Consider the following 17,552-nt stretch of genomic DNA (forward strand, 5'->3'; position numbering starts at 1 on the left):
GATGTTCATTGCAAAGGATCATCACTTTCCTATGCTTGGGAAAAGGTAAGAGAACATGATGCCTTCATCTTGTTTGACCCTGGATCTAATCACAACTTCATATCAACGGAGTTGGCCACCAAGTTGGGCATTCAAGCTTTCGAGATGGGAGATATGGTAATGGCTGACACAACTTTCAAGGGACAGCAAGCCTCCGTCACTCCCCTGATTGGGAAGTTGAGGCTTCATGTCCAAAGCTATGTTGACAAAGAAGACTTTTTCATCTCTCCTCTCCAACATGAGGATGCTATCCTAGGGGTGCCATGGTTTGATCGCATGGCTACCAATATGAAGTTTCCTAAAAGGAGAATCTACTTCACCTACAAGGGAAAGAACATGTATATAGATGCTAGTGAGCATGGTCGCACTATTCCACTTGTAAATCCTCCTGCTTTTGATAAATCTATGAAGAGCTCAGTTTCTGCGTACATGATTTTTGTCAAAGAGTCTCTAAAAGATCCTAATGTTTCATCAAATGTAAATGGTAGGAATCAAGAAGAGTTAGACTTGTCTAGTTTTCTAAAAGGATTCCAAGATGTTTCATTGGATGATATCCCTATGGACTTACCTCCAAAACGAGGGGATGAAAACCATCGCATTGAGCTCCTTCCAGAAGCCCACCGCCTAACAAGCCTCTTTATCGAGTCTCACAAGCTCAACAAGAGGAGATCATGAGGCAAGTACATGAATTGGTAGACAAAGGGATGGTGAGGCCTAGTTCCTCTCCCTTTTGTTCCACATTCCTTTTAGTGCAAAAGAAAGATGATACATACCGTATGTGTGTGGACTATCGAGCACTAAACCATGTCACTATCAAAAATAGATTTCCCGTGCCTCGGGTAAAAGATCTGTTTGATAAGCTACAAGGCTCTACCTACTTCAATATGATTGACCTTAAAAGTGGCTATCATCAAATAAGGATAGTGGATGAAGAAATCCGAAAGACCACGTTTCGCACAACGTTTGGTCTTTATGAATATCTAGTCATTCATTTTGGCTTGACTAATGCACCAACTACGTTCAATCGTCTAATTGAGAAAATTTTTAGACCTTGCCGTAAATTGACTGGAGTGTTCTTTGATGATATCATCATCTCCTCCAAGTCTTTGGAGGAACATAAGCAACATCTCCAAGTGATTTTTCAAGCATTGAGGGAGAATAAGCTTTTTCTCAACCAAAAGAAAAGTGAATTTTTCCTTCAAGAGATTCAATACCTAGGTCATATAAACTCTCAAGATGGTATTCGTATGGATCCAATGAAGTTAGAGGTAATAAAATCATGGCCTAATCCAAGGAATCTACATGAGCTAAGAAGCTTTATTGGTATGTGCACATACTATAGACACTTCATAGCAAAGTTCTCTAAAATAACAGGACCACTACATGACTTAACCAAGAAGAACCTTAAGTATGTATGGGCTGCTAAAAGGAGCAAAATGCTTTTGATAAGCTGAAATAAAAGCTTACCTCCCAACCAGTCCTCATGCTTCAAGATCTCTCAAAGCCATTTGAGGTCCAATGTGATGCTTGTGGTGATTGCCTTGGAGCAGTTTTGCTTCAAGAAGGGCATGCCATAGCATATGAGAGCTGAAGGCTCAATACGGATGAACGAGTCTTGGGCATTTATGAAAAAGAGCTTTTAGCTGTTCTACATGCCCTAGACACATGGAAGCACTACTTATTGGGGACTCCATTCATTCTACGAACCGACCACCAAAGTCTCAAGTATTTCATGATGCAAATCAAGCTTTTCGACAGACGAATGAGGTGGGCAAATTTTCTTTCGCAATTTAATTTCCATATTGCTCACGTTGCTGGTAAGCACAATCAAGTGGGCGATGCACTTTCACGATGACCAAAAGTTAATGCGGTGTCTATAGCTACTCACAATGATCTATCCTCTATGATAGATGAGTATGCTACTGACCCCGACTTTAGAGACATAATGCCAGTCCTTGCTTTGGGGAAGAAAGAGGAACCATTCACCTTGCAAGATGGTTATCTTCTCCACAAAAAAGGGCTATCTGTTACCTATTCCCTTCATGAGAAAGTTATGTATGAATCCCATGCTCCTCCCTATGCAGGGCATAGAGGTATTCAACCTACTCTTCGAGGAGTAGAGACGTATTTTTATTGGCCTACCATGAAAGTGAACATACAAGAGTATGTTTCAAAATGCACAGTATGCCAAAAGACCAAGTATGATAGAGGGAAGCAACCTAGAATACTCCAGCCATTGCCTATTCCAAATCCACAATGGGAGAGTATATCCATGGATTTCATCTTTGGATTGCCCAAGTCTATCCATGGGAATACAGGAATATGGATAATAGTCGACAGGTTTAGCAAGCAAGCACACTTTATCTTTGTCAAAAAGACTATTAAGGCACACCAAAGGGCAACTCTCTTCATATCTCAAATTTTCAAACACCATGCATGGATTACCAACATCCATCGTGTCAGATAGAGATCCTAGAATGACCAGTAATTTCTGGAAAGGTCTCTTTGAAAATCTAGGAACAAGATTGAATTTCTCTTCAGCCTATCACCCACAAACGGATGGCTAAAGTGAGATAGCCAATCTTACGATACTCAATCTACTCAAGACTTATGTTACCAAAGTAGATCAACGCTCACAATGGGAAAAGTACTTATCTCTTGTAGAGTATGCCTACAATAATATTGTACATACTTCTACGGGAAAAGCACCTTTTGAGATCATTGAGGGAAGACCTAAAAGTCCCTTGCTACTCAAAGTGCATGGGAAGATCTTCGCTGCCGATGAGTATAGCCGTGACCTACAAGAATCTTTTCAAAAGATTATGGAGGATATATCCATCTCTTAACAAAGGCAAAAAGTTGCTACTGACAAGCACAGAAGGGCCTTAATGTGCAAAGAAAATGATTGGGTCTTACTTAAGTTTCCTAAGGCTTGGTTGAGGCAAACAACGGGCAAAAAACCTACGGGCATCAAAAGTATTATGCTAAACTAGAAAAAAGATACTATGGTCCTTTCCAAATCTTGAAGCCCATCAATGAGACGGCTTACCAACTCAAGTTGCCCAACCATTGGCTCATACACAATGCCTTTCATGTGAACCTACTTAAGCCCTACAAACGAGAGCCACCAAGTGAACCAATTATTGAAGACCCTCCCGAAGTTGAATACCAAAAAGAGGTCCTACAACCCAAAGCTATCCTTCGGCATGAAGACAAGGTACTACGACATGGTAAGATTATATGACGGTATCTTATTAAGTTAAAAAATTATCCTTTTAAAGATGCTAGATGGATGCAAGGAATACAACTTAAGAATAATATGAACCTTCTCAATGCTTACAATGCTACATTGGAGGAAGAAAATGTACAAATTTCTTCTAAATGACCCATGTTTTTGTCTTATAAGACTAGCTCTCTTTTTAATTGTGCACAAATTTAAATAGTATGCATGCTTAGAATCATGTTTGTGATGACGACGTCTCTCAAACACCAAGTAGAATTTGTCACTCTACTTTGGGAGAATGAAATGGACTAAAGAGCAGACATGCTTGCGACATCTATGTCTCCCGAGCACCAAATTGATTAGTCATCCATCTTCGAAAGATGTCGTAGGGTAAAAAGGGATCCTCTACCCGCTAAGTAAGTTTGACTGATGACTAAGGCTTTATCTCTTCTACCTCATAGTCGAGGAAGATTATGATTCAAGAGAGAGGTAATGTCATAAAATCTAATATCTAACCAACCCAAATGATTTTTTCATATTAAACTGATCATTTAATGTGGGAGAATAAATGGGAACAAGGGTTAAGATATAGACATGTGCTTATAGATCTATCTCAACACGAGGCCAATGGCAAAGGGGCCCAAATGAGAGATGGTCTATCAAAGAGCAAGGCTAACCAATGGAGCATAAGACCTTAGGGTTAGCTTCATTGAAGCCCTCCAATAATTAGTGTAAAAGTCCTTTGACCTTAGGTAAGCTAGGGCTGAGCTTGAGGTGGGAACCCAGCCCAAGCTTATGGTGCTTGAGGTGCTTGTCGTGCTTGATGACTAATGTGCTTGAGGTGCCTGATGACTGAGATGCTTGAGATGCTTGAGGTGCTTGTCATGCTAGGACTGTACTTAAGGTGAGAACCAAGCCGAAGCTTGAGGGGCTTAAGGGCCAAGCTTGTGGTGAGAACCGGGCCCAAGGTTGAGTGGCTTGAGGTGTGCAAAAGTCAATCCCAATCTCTACAAGGAGGGGGCGAGCCCTACAAGAGGGGTTGAGAGAGAACACACACACACTCACACAAGGCATGCTTGGTACAAAAGAAAGCAAAAGGACACTTGTCAAGTTCCTCCTCATGTTGCCCTCATGGTGTGCTTGAAGCCTATTGGTTGTCCACCCAAGGGGTCCAATGATAATGATAATTTAGAAGATTTAATGAATTGATTTTGCATTTATCAAGTCCTCTCTCTCAAAGGGGAAAGGGGAACACTTGTCCCAAGACTACCCTTGTTGCTTAGTATGACTCCTGCTTATGATTGGCTAGGTCTGGAGGGGTCCAAAGAGCTTCAAGCATGAGCTACAAGGGGGGGTCAACCAAAGCAAGTAGGGGGACTTGCTTAGGGGGTATACTCTCCCACACACACTCACACACACTCTCATTGTGTGAAGTGCTCCCTCTCCTTCTCCAAGCAAGTAGAGAGGTTGAGAGCCTACACCGACACTCTTGGCTATGGAGTGCAAATCCAACCAAGAGCCATGCTTCAATGCTTAAGCTTGCCATCTTCTCCATCTTCATTACTATGATATTATGTATGCTAGCAAGAAGAGTGATGAGAAGTGAGGAGCTAATTCTTTCTTCTATGAAATGTTTCTTCTTCCTCTTCCCTACCCTCATTCCTTGCTACCTCTCTCCACCTTTGAAGGTGTTTTGAGGTCTTGGGACTGAGGCTTGGGATAGTCAATGATTTCCTCAAAGTTTATGTTATGCTTGTGATGCATAAAGCTTTCCATCTTCATTGCATCACCTAGGTCACAAGGAACACAAAGATTGTATTGTAACAAGTCTCTCTTGATGGGAGAAATCATAATACAAATGCCTATTGGAGGGGGGACCGGCTCCATATAAATCCGGTCTCAACTGTTGTTATGTTCTCTAAATTCTCTCTCTTGTAAAAGTATTTTTCATGCCAAGTTAACTAAATGCTATGTTTATGTTGCTACCATCAATTATGTTTACCCGCTATGCTCACAAGGTAATTTCACAAAAGTACTCTCTCTAATTTCCACTACTCTCAAGTTAATAGGCCAATTCCATTACAATGTAAGCCCATATTGGGTAGTTATCCCCATCCAATTTGTCATCAACTTCAAACACCCCAAAAACATTGTGCTGTTGTCAACCATGGCAAGTTTAATTTTTTTTTATTTTATGTTTAAACTGTAACATTTAGATTTTTATTTTGATATCAACTTGTACTAAGTTTTAAACTTGAATTTAAATTTAAGGTTTAAGGCTAAGAGCCATGTTTGGACATTTCAGTCCACTTAGGGCTACTTGCTTAGGGTTAACGGCTTATGGCTTGGCCATTAGAAGTTGGTGGTGTAAATCTGCTTAGGAAAGGCCGCTCTAAATCGGCTTGCGACTGCATTAGTTTGGTCATTTCAATTTGCTTAGGGCTAGCTGCTCAGGGTTAGCGATGTATGGTTTGGCCGCTAAGAGTTGGCCGTGTAAAGTTGCTTAAGGTTGGTTTCTCTCAACCAGGTTAGGGTCGATTTGGTTGTTTCAGTTCACTTAGTACTAGCCACTTAGGTTTAGCAGTTTATGGTTTGACCGTTAGGAGTTGGCCGTGTAAAACCACTTAGGGTTGACCGCTCTTAATCGACTTTGAGCTGCATCGATATGGTCATTTCAATCTACTAAGGGTTGGCCGTGTATATTCCCTTAGAGTTGGCTACCCTAAATTGATTCAGGACATGGTTTCTTAAGCTATTTCAGTTTGCTTAGGGCTAGCCACTTAGGGTTGACCGCTTAAGGTTGGCCACGTAAATCCGCTTAGGGTTTGCCATGTAAAGCTGCTTAGAGTTGGTAGCTCTAAATCGGCTTGGGAACACATTGGTTTGGTTGTTTCAATTTGCTTAGGGCTAGTCGCTCAGGATAAGTGGCTTTTGGTTCGTATGTGTAAAGCTACTTAGGGTTGGCTGCTCTAAATCGGCTTAGGGCTGCATTGTTTTGGTTGTTTCAGTTCACTTAGGGCTAGCTGCTTAGGTTAAGTGGATTTTGGTTCGGCTGTGTAAAGCTACATAGGGCTGTCTGCTCTAAATTGGCTTAGGGCCGCATTGGTTTGGCCGTTTCAGTCCCTTTTGGTTTGTCCGATAAGAGTTGGCCATGTAAATCTGCTTAGGGTTGGTCGCTCTAAACCGGCTTAGGGATGCATTGGTTTGGTCATTTCAGTCTGCTTAGGGCAAGTGGGCAAACAATATGCAAAGTGGCAAACATAAACGACAAGAAGACAAGTTGTTTTTTCAATTTGTTTATGATTTTAAATGAAGTCATGCAAACAAACTCAAAAAATGGTTTGATCTCTTACACGTTGTACTAAAAGAACACTTATGGCTAGCCCAAACCAACAAACAACAAGAGTGCTAGCCATAAACAGAGTGGCAAGTAAAAATGACAAGTGCACAAGCCGTTTTTAAAGTTTGTTTGAGTTTTTAATGGCTTACCCTTTTATTGTTTTTGCTTGTTGCTTCACACAGGGCTTACCTACTCCCGTATTGATGGTTTGGGCAAGCCATATGCAAAGTGGAAAGCAAAAACGACAAGAGGACAAGCCATTTCTAGAGTTCGTTTGCTTTCCACTTTGCATATGGCTTGCCCAAACCATCAATACGGGAGTAGGTAAGCCCTGTGTGAAGCAACAAGCAAAAACAATAAAAGGGTAAGCCATTTTTGAGGATTTGATTTCGTTTTTTCTCACAAAAACGCATACAAACTTTAAAAACGGCTATTCTTTTATTGTTTGTATTTTTTGTGTCACATATGGCTTATTCGTATCATTAATCACAGACAAGGGCAAACTGTGTGAGCGCGGCAAGTAGAAATGGCAAGTGCACAAGCCATTTTTTATGTTGTTTGCATTTCTAAGAGAAAAAACGCAAACCAAAACAGCTTGCTCTCTTGTCGTTTGTGCTAACAAGAACGCTTATAGTTTGCTCAAACCAAAAAATGACAAGAGGGCTATCCATATACAAAGCAACAAGTCAAAATGACAAGTACGCAAGCCATTTCTGAAGTACGTTTATGTTTTTAAGAGAAAAAACACAAATGACCTCGAGAAATGGCTTGTCCTCTAGCCATTTCTACTTGCTACTTCATATATGGCTTGCCAAAACCATGAATAAGGAAATGGGCAAGCTCTGTGTGATGGATATTTTTCTATGCCTGGGCCATGGAGCAGGACCAGACAAGAAAAACCAAGCAAAGACAAAAAGACAAACTCCCAACCCAAGCCCACCAACAAGGAACAATGGCTGGAGATGTGCTGCTAAAATCTGCTGCCAAGGAATGTGCAATGCAGTCTCGGTGCCAGATTGTAATGATTATCCACGCACATGATCACTTAATAGTTCAACAAAAAGGAAGAGAGAGAATGTTGTCTTTAGTTTGAAAGAGAGAGACGAAAGTCGAGACGAGAACGAGATATTGTGAAATTATTGCACAATTTGAATAGTGAAAATATTGTTTTTACAGAAAGCTTTACAAAACTTATCTTCGGCTTCAAAACTTTTCGTCGATGCAGCTTCGTAGGCTTCCACTTTGCTTGAAGGTATCAGGGCTTACACCCTATAGGGCAGCGCGACAACATGCTTACACCCTATAGGGCAGCGCAATGACTCGTTTCTCTCTCTCTCTCTCTCTCTCTCTCACACACACACACAACAGCCTCATGGAAAACTCACTCACTCTCTCTCAACAGCCTCATGGCAAATTTTCTCTTTGTCATGTGCTATCTATGGCAAAAGAGGAATACGCTCTCTCGACCTCTTTCACAATTCTATGGCAAGACGATCTCTATCACTTGTTTTTTATCACTTGCGGCCCTTTCTGCCTATGCACTCTCAAACGACGAGAGAGGATCTCTCTCTCGTAGAGAATCTCTCTCTATCTCTCTTTAGTCTATGGAGAACTCCCTTAGAGGGTTTCAATGAGATTAAAACCTCTATTTTGTTTGCAAAGTCAAACTCTCCTTCTCTCTCTTCGATTTATTGCAGCAGAAGGACGCTCTCTCTCTCTTCCTATTTCTACAGAGCAATCCTCGCGAGCTCTCTCTCGTTTCGATAGAGCATAGCCCACTTAAGGGCTCCCTTCTTCTCCCTTTGACGGCACCCCTACCGGGCCCTCAACTTCTTTCCTTCCTTGCTCGCGACATTTAGCAGCCCACGAGAGATCTTCTCCCTAACTCTCGGCTTTGAAGCCCTTTGTCACCCTCAAGGGTCTCCTCCCCTGCTCTCTCTTTGATCCTAAACAGCCCACGAGGGCTCCCTGTCCGCTTCTCTCTCTCTGATCCTAAACAGCCCATACCCTCACTCTCTGGCTCGTCATCAAACGGCCCTCTACAATCTCCGCCCGTGGCATTGGCCAGCCCGACTTTCTCTCACATCTCGCATGAGAGCAGCAAACTCGTTCTCCTCTGGATTGCTCTAATTCTCTCTCATGCCCTCGCTCGTGCTCACGGCCCTCATGGCCTGCCCTCTTGCTATGGAGTAAGCCCCCCTCTCTCTGCTCCTCCCCGTCTGCAAACGATGCTGCTCCTCTTTTCGTCCCAATCAGCACCCCTTTTCTCAACCACCTGCTCGCGGCTCGTCAGCGTAACAAAAACCCTTAAATCACCCATTTTTCCCATTTTAAAAAAAAAACCCCTCAAGGCTTTGTTCACACTCCCGTTCCTCCGACTTGGCCACCTACAGAGAAACTCTCCGTCTCGTCTCTCTCACAGCTTGCAACAACCCTTCAACAGCCCTTGGCCTCGCTAACCCTTCAACAACCCTTGGCCTTGCTCCCATGGCTTGCCCCACTACAACTGGTCGGCGGCTCGTGCTCTCAAAGTGCACGATGTCCCATGGCAATGCGTTATTTGAATATCTATCATAGCAATCATATTAGCACTCTATCTCTAAATATGGCATACACGCAAACCAAAGCAAGTGCTATATAGTGCAGAGAAAAATGATGTTAGAAATGAGGCGCCGGCTGTGGAAAAACAAGCATAACATAATCATTTCATAATCATTTCCCTTCATGGTTTTGAACCGTATCAAGTCCATTGCCAGCTTGATCTTTAGCTATTGGCCCTCCCGTTTCCCTTTGTTTACCTGTAAAACAGCTCCAACTAGCCGATCAAGTGCAAGTATCCCTAGCAAATAGCACATAAAATAAATCTTTTCAAGTGCAATTTTCATGCAGTCATGCTGTTGTGCGGCCAAAAAAAAGTCTAACACTGTGCAAAGCAACAAGCACAAACAGCAAAAGGGCAAGTTGTTCTAAAGGTTCGGTTGCGTTTGTCATAGAAACCCAAACGGATTTTAGAAACGGCTTGCCCCCTTGCCATTTGTGTTTGTTGCATCACCGCTATGGATTGGTCAAACCATCAATAGGAAAGTGGCCAAGACGTATGCAAAGCAACAAGGAAAAATGGCAAAAGAGTAAGCCATTTTTGAAGATGACGATTAAATAAAAATCTAGCCGAGGATTATCTTCCAGGTCTGATTGTAGCAAAACTCATGTATTTCAAAAGAAATAGCAAAAGAGCAATTTATCCAATGACAATCCTCTGCCACTGTAGGAGAACTCATGTATTGCAAAATGCTGTAAGAAATTCTGAGGGTGGATTACAAAGAATTCAAAGTGGAATTGTTTGATGTACAATGTTCAAGGTAAACATGGAGGGCTATGCTCTCATCCATGCGAAGAGGGGAGTGGGGTTTTCTTGAGGTTGACTCAACAAAACGATGGACTGATCTTTGAGATACATTCATACTCCCTGAGCATTGCAAACAAATAGGTCGTATTTTTTCATAGCCTCTTGTTGATTCAATTTCTCATGTAGCATGGTTCTTCTTTTTCAAGTGATTTTCTATCCCAAATCATCACAAGTGAGATAGTGGTATGTCATTGAAGTAGCCCTGCAAAGTGCACGATTTTACGAGGGCAACAATCTTCAAACACTAATAAACTATACATGTTTATGTTTAAATTTAAGTTGAAGATTTTGTCATAGCCCTCATCCATGCGAAGAAGGGAGTGGGGTTTTCTTGAGGTTGACTCAACAAAATGATGGACTGATCTTTGAGATACATTCATACTCCGTGAGCATTGCAAACAAATAGGTCGTATTTTTTCATAGCCTCTTGTTGATTCAATTTCTCTTGTAGCATGGTTCTTCTTTTTCAAGTGAATTTCTATCCCAAGTCTTCACAAGTGATTAGTGGTATGTCATTGAAGTAGCCCTGCAAAGTGCATGATTTTACGAGGGCAACAATCTTCAAACACTAATAAACTATACATGTTTATGTTTAAATTTAAGTTGAAGGTTTTGTTTTAGTAATACGTTACAAATGTATGCAATTCAAAATTGTGTTAGTTTTCTATAGTTTAAAGTATAATGGCTTTTAACTTTAAGTGTACATGTTCATTATGTAGGTTTCCATCATTCTTGCCCTTTTTTTATTCATTCCTTTTTTTTGCACATTCTTCACTATTCACACATGGGGGGCTACGGTCAGGGGGACATGGAGGAAATTTTAACATCTCTGTCACCAACACAACGGAGATGGTATAAGGACATTCACTTTGCCCTTCCTCAAGGTGTTGGCCTTTCATCTTACCGCCATAGTGTTGGCACTTCACACCGACCATCATCTTCACACTCTACATCTTCAAAGCAATCACTGTGCTCTAAGTGATCCATCTCCAACAGGCACTCACATGAGACATTCCATGCCCGCCGCTCCAGTGGTGGGGGAGGAAAATGTTATGGTGGTGGAGTAATTGATGTTTCCACACCGCCTCATAGCCATCAAGAGTCCATTTATGCCTGCTCATTTGTTGCTCCCACACCTCCTACATAGTCACCATCTACACCAGCTTTTGTTCGATAGTTAGTCACTCCTACCTTCACACCATAGGACACACCTTGCCTCACACCACTTACCATTGCTGGCCTCACCCCTATTGAGACTCCCACTGTGAACTCTCGGTACTACTAGGATCTGTGGGTGAACCTCCCTTACATCATAGCCCCTGCCCCACCATCAAGATTTGGGAACATCAGAATGGTAGGAAGGTGACTACTACCATGCATAACATTTCTCATATCATCTCATGAAAAAATGGAAAGACATACCATCTCAAAGAAAAACTAATCAACAAAAGAATGAAAGAAAGCAAAGAAGGATTTATGCAAAATCTTGACAAGTATAAGCAACAAAAAGAGGCAGTGAAGGCACGAGTGGAGCCGCAGAGTTCACACCACTTGGGTAGTGGCACATGGGCGAGCTTTCAAGGTGATTTTGTAATTACAATTGCATTTAATTTTTGTAAAAGTAATTGCAATTTAATTTGTATAAGTAATTGCTTAATTTAATTTTTGTGTTGTTCTCAATTCTTTTACATAGTGTGCGATGATGAATCGCGATGCTACCCCATTCGAGTGCAGTTATGGTGCAAGCCACAATCTTGTTGAGCTCATGGAGATTTTGAGATCTCAACTTGGCAAGGTAAAACATACTTTTATCACTAATTTCATTTATGTTAAACTACATGTTTGTATATAGGGTTGTTACCTAAACTTGTTTTATTGTCTTTTTTTTGTTTTGCAAAATTCAAAGCCCTTGTAGCATGAGGAAATCTCCGATCTAGAGTAGCGCACTTATGTGCTACCATATCTTTTAGTTTTATGTACATGTATGTATTGGGGATGATACAATTCTCCCATTTTGTTTATCTGTCATTTCAGCTTGAGGCATTCACCCATTTTTCTAATGTAGCCTTTCACAATATATATGGATTATTTTACCTTCTTTGCTGGAAATCCTTTGAATATAACACATCTATATCAATGAAATACAAATTCTTTTCAAATTTCATATCATCTCAATGTTTTTAGTTTAAGTTGATGTTGGTCAATCTGTTATTCTTTTTGAAAGTCCAAATCTATTTAGAATGGTGAATTGTGGTTTTGTCACCTCAGATTTTTTTGTGCCTGCAAGCATTGATATACACGTTGGTATATATGGTAATGTAGCATTGATATCACACCCAATATAGACATTGATATCTGCATCAATATATCTATATAGCACCGTAGATATCAATGCATGTATGAACTCCTTGAAGGAAGAAAACCAAGTTCATATATGTCTATACAGACGTCACAAGAGTGAGGAACTTCTTGTAGTGTGTGTGTGTGTGTGTGTGTTGCTGTATTAAACTTAATACATGTACACAAAAGAACATAACATTCAAAATACAACTGGCTTTAGATAACTCTACAAATATTTGTACAAAAAACACTCAGTCTTAGATTCATCTTTATACAAGATAATAAGAATGAGGCATCATTCCAATGATCTTATACAAAAAACTAATGAGTTGTGGAGGTCCACTAGGTAGACGAAGCCCGGTTCTTTAGTGTTGGACAAGAGCTGAGCCAAAAAATTCCTAAGTAAAGATAGAATTCTCACCCACATCCATATAAACAAGACAATAGATTCATTAGCTTTGAATACATATTACAAGTGTCAACGAACCTATCGGATGTTATCCATGTCCTACTTAATAACTTCTTAAACCTACTATGATTTTTAGAGTAACAAATATTGCAAAAGTCTTTAGGAAACTGACACGCCATCACAAAGTAAGTCTATAACCCCAAAGAAGAGTGTTTTTACATGTTTGTATGGTGATCAAAAGGCCACCACCCTTTCTGATCCAAGTGTCAAGTTCCCCATAATTTTAAGTTTGTTTATTGTGATCAGAAGGCCATCACCCCTTCTTATCCAAGTGTAAAATTTTGTTTGATATATTTAGAACATGGTAAGTTTTTGAATTATAAACCAGATAATTTATGCATCTTTCTTAATAATGTGTGTGTGTGTGTGTGTGTGTGTGTATATATACTATTATGTGGATTAGAAGGCCATCACCCTCTTCTGATTCAAGTGGCATAACCACTATCAAATTAAGCCTATTAAAGTATGTTTTGAGTAAGTCATTCAATATGGTCTTGGATTGTCCAGATCATCAACCACTTCTACTTAAGGTCATATGTTAAAATGTCCAGGTGACAGTTTTTGCAAGGTCAAAACAAGATTAAGGTTTATAAAATGTTTGTCAAATGGTACGGATAGGTGATCATAAGACCCGAAAGACAACAACCTAGTCTCAAAGTGCCATATCCACCTACTTTATATCAAAAGCTGAAAGCCAACTTTCTTTTGAAATGTTTCCCATAGTTCCTCTTGGTACATACAAAGTTTATAATAATTTCCACATCGATCCTTGCACTCAAAGCCAGAAAGCCCAATATCAAGAATCACCGCCCATATCACACAAGTCAAATCCAAGCTTCAGCCATAGAGTAAAAACAGGCTTTTAAATGCCAATTTTTTTGACAAAGATGAGTTTAGTTATAAGACCAACTTTGCAAATCAAGTGGTAAGGTTTAGTTAAATCAAAACCATAGCCAAAATCACCAAATCCACTACCATCAGGGTCAGGGCCTCAGCCATAGAGATAAGAAAGGTTTATAAATGCTAAAATTTCAACAAATAATGGAAATAAGTCTCGTTCACAGGGAAAGTATAAACCATTGTACATTTTAGCCTATGTTTTTTTATAATAAACCAGTAATGAACTACAATAGTACATAGTCCATAGTAAGCTCCAGATCTACAAGAATACCTGGTTTAGGTAACAATTCCAAGTTAGGACAAGCCATACCGAGCACTCACTACCCTAGCCTTGTATTAATCGGGCCATCCAAATTAAAAGCTTAATGGTGAGGTATAGGTACATAAAAAAGCACCTACGCTCGGTCAAATACTCCTAGTATAAATAGAGCAAAATAAGCTAGTAAAGTAAAGTATAAGCAAAATTTCCATAGTTAAAAAAAGGCAACAAATTGTCCCATTTTACTTTAGATGAGCAGACTTTGGTATCAACAATGTAAGTGATCCCATTTTCCAATTATGTAGTTTATTGCAGCTGTACCTTGCATTTTGGCAAAAAAAACCAACAAAAAATAGCAATATAATCCAACATTATTTCCATGTAATAAGTTGCATTAATAATTTAGCGAACAGGCACCAGAGAAGGATTCAATCGCTCAATCATTGTCATAGTGTATAGGACCACAATCACGCAATGGCACACGGTGCAGATTACCAGCTAATAAACACATTATTAAGGCCAATGAAGGAGTTAAGTGAAACATCAGTAAAAATGTTTGTAGTCTTACCCGACATCCAGTATATAGAAAAATGAATAGGAAATAATGATAGAGAAGCTGCATTTAAGCTACCAAAACAACACATTAGGTGGTTCCATGCACTAAAAAGTATACCAATATGCATATCATCATAGATGACATATCATGCAACATAATAATCCATTAAACCAGTAAAAAACTTCACAGATTGGTCACTAACTTGTGGGGCATCACATTTTTCTGCCAATTCCATATCGATGATAGCAAACAATGCAGCGACCCTCACAAAAAAATGGTAATACAATCACTCAAGGCTAAGTGAGGGTAAAGAAAACCCTCACCTTAGTTAAATAGGCAACCCATCCACTAGTGGAGTCACCTCATCACAACAGAGGGGGAGGGAAAATACCAACATGATCGTAGACTGCAAGAGCATGGGCTCTAGAATCCAATTCCAGTTGGTCACACATCCCAAGCTGCCTTAGTCGTCATCGATGAATACTGCTATGAGGGGAGACTAGTTGACACCAGGGAGACCAAAGCTAACACTTCGTCCAAGTTATAGGCTGGAACAAGGGGGGGGGGAGAAGAGAGAGAGAGAGAGAGAGAGAGAGAGAGAGAGAGAGAGAGAGAGAGAGAGAGAGAGAGAGAGAGAGAGAGAGAGAGAGTATGCACATCAAATATGGTACAAAGAATAAAAGGTAAGATATGTAGGACTCATCAAAGCTCGATAGAGGTTCAACATAGGGAGAGAGCGCATGAATAGGAGAAGTAATTTATGAAAAGGACAAGCCTCGATGCAACCATAAAAGAAATAAATCAATATAATCAGTACATCGGGAAGCCCATGATTAATCACGGTAGGTGGGAGGAAGGGAAATTATCATTAAGGCAATTAAAAAGGGTATTTTGCCAAGGGGTGAGGTCCCACCAAGCATACCAATCAAAAGAATAACCCAAAACTCCAATAATATCACATCCCTAGATTTGAGAGAACCCAACTAAAAAGGGTTATTTTTCTAGCTATAGAATAGGTTAGAGCAATAGAAAACCAGCCCAAACATGTGTACAAAGCCTAAAAATCAGCATTAGGTATGAAAAAAAGAGCTATTAGGTGGACAACTATCCCAAGGTATTATTTACCCTCACAAGGCAACACTGCATAACTAGAGGACCTGTGGTCAATAGATAGTTGATATATCCTTCATCTATGGAACCATAAATGGAGTAACCCATCGAGATGCCCAATAGGGCATTAAGGTAATTACCTATACGACAAAGTTACTATTGATACCATTATTGTTCAAATAAAATAACATTACTAGATGCTATCAGCCATAAAACCCATGGTTAAAAGTATCCCATTAAGGTGCTAGGTAAAAAATCAAAGTAATCCCCCATAAGACTAAATATCCACCATTAGCAACAATTTGTCTAGCATAAGCAGATATAGTCTTATGGTAGTCAACCTTAAGCAAATAAAACCATTATCTACAATAAGGATGGCACCAGAAAATGCGGTAACAAATGCAAGGCAAACCAAGTATCATGTACCACCAAAATTACCATTCACAAGTAAGAATCAAACCAACACAAGTTTCGACAAATTGGTTTAGGTGAACTGTAAAGGATAAGTGCCATCAACTTCATTCTACATGATAGAGTCAGATCCTACCATTGAGACCAAAGCAAGGGTAAATCAAAAAAGTGTGTGTGTGAGTCCAGGATGAAGTAGCCTAGGCTAAGTATAGTGACCAAGAGTGTGTGTGTGTGTGTGTGTGCATGCCCACCCTTACACATGCACCATACTTAATGTTAAGGCAATAGGCCCATTGAGTATGGGCCTACTGCTTCATCAAGTTGATTAGAGTGCAATGGTTGAGTTTGAAACTTACAAGAGATTTACCACGTCAAGTTGATTAGAGTGCAATGGTTGAGTTTGAAACTTACAAGATATTTACCACGTCAAGAAGGGGCCATAGTGAAGTTGATCTTAACTAAATAATATCGAATAATGTTTTAAAAAAAGACTTAACTCCCGTAGGAGTTTTAAGGCTTTGTTAGCCAGTGTAGATGTCGCACGTAGCATTTAATGGATGTTTTCCAAAAAAAATCCTATTTCATAGGGTCATGTATAAACCATCCAAGAGTAGTCCGTTTATATGTAAAATGTTCCTAAAATCAAAATAATCAAAACAATTACACATGGTTAAGTAATTTTAAATTAATCTGCAACCTAAAACTAGCAAAGTCAAAGACTACAGTAGCTGTGAGAGGGAACCCAATCTATAGACAAGGAAAGACAACCTAACACCTATTAACCTAACAAGGAATTATAGACAATGGGTCAATCAAAGCCTATCGACAAAAAATAATCTAAGGCCAGCATCCCGGTCCTCCCAGTAACCTAGGAGGGCCTTGTGTTTAGGACGCGTGCGTTGTTGTATTAAACTTAATACGTCTACACAAAAGAACATAATGTTATAAAGACAACTGGCTTTAGATAATTGTACAGAGATTTGTACAAAAATGACTTAGTCTTAATTTCATTTTTGTACTATATGATAAGAGTGAGGCATCATTCCAGTGATCTTATACAAAAAACTACTGAGTTCTGGAGGTCCACCAGGTAGAGGAAGCCCGGTTCTTCAGTGCCAGACAACAGCTAAGCCAAAAAATACCTAAGTAAAGATAAAATTCTCACTTGCATTCATATAAACAAGAAAATAGATTTGTTAGCCTTTGAATATGTATTACAGGTGTCAACAAACCTATCAGTTGTTATCTGTGTCCTACTTAAAAACTTTTTAACTTGAACCTACTATGCATTTTAGAGTAAAAAATATTGCAAAAGTCTTTAGGAAACTGCACACCATCACAGAGTAAATCTATAACTCAAACGAAGAGGGTTTCCACATGTTTTCATAGTGATCAGAAGGCCACCACCCCTTCTGATCCAAGTGTAATTTTTTCTTAATATACTGAGAACATGAAGTAAATTTTGGATTATAAACCAGACAAGTTATGCATCTTTCTTA

This window comes from Adiantum capillus-veneris, chromosome 24 (genome assembly GCF_014529385.1).
Source record: "Adiantum capillus-veneris isolate H3 chromosome 24, ASM1452938v2, whole genome shotgun sequence".
Classification (NCBI taxonomy): Eukaryota; Viridiplantae; Streptophyta; class Polypodiopsida; order Polypodiales; family Pteridaceae; genus Adiantum; species Adiantum capillus-veneris.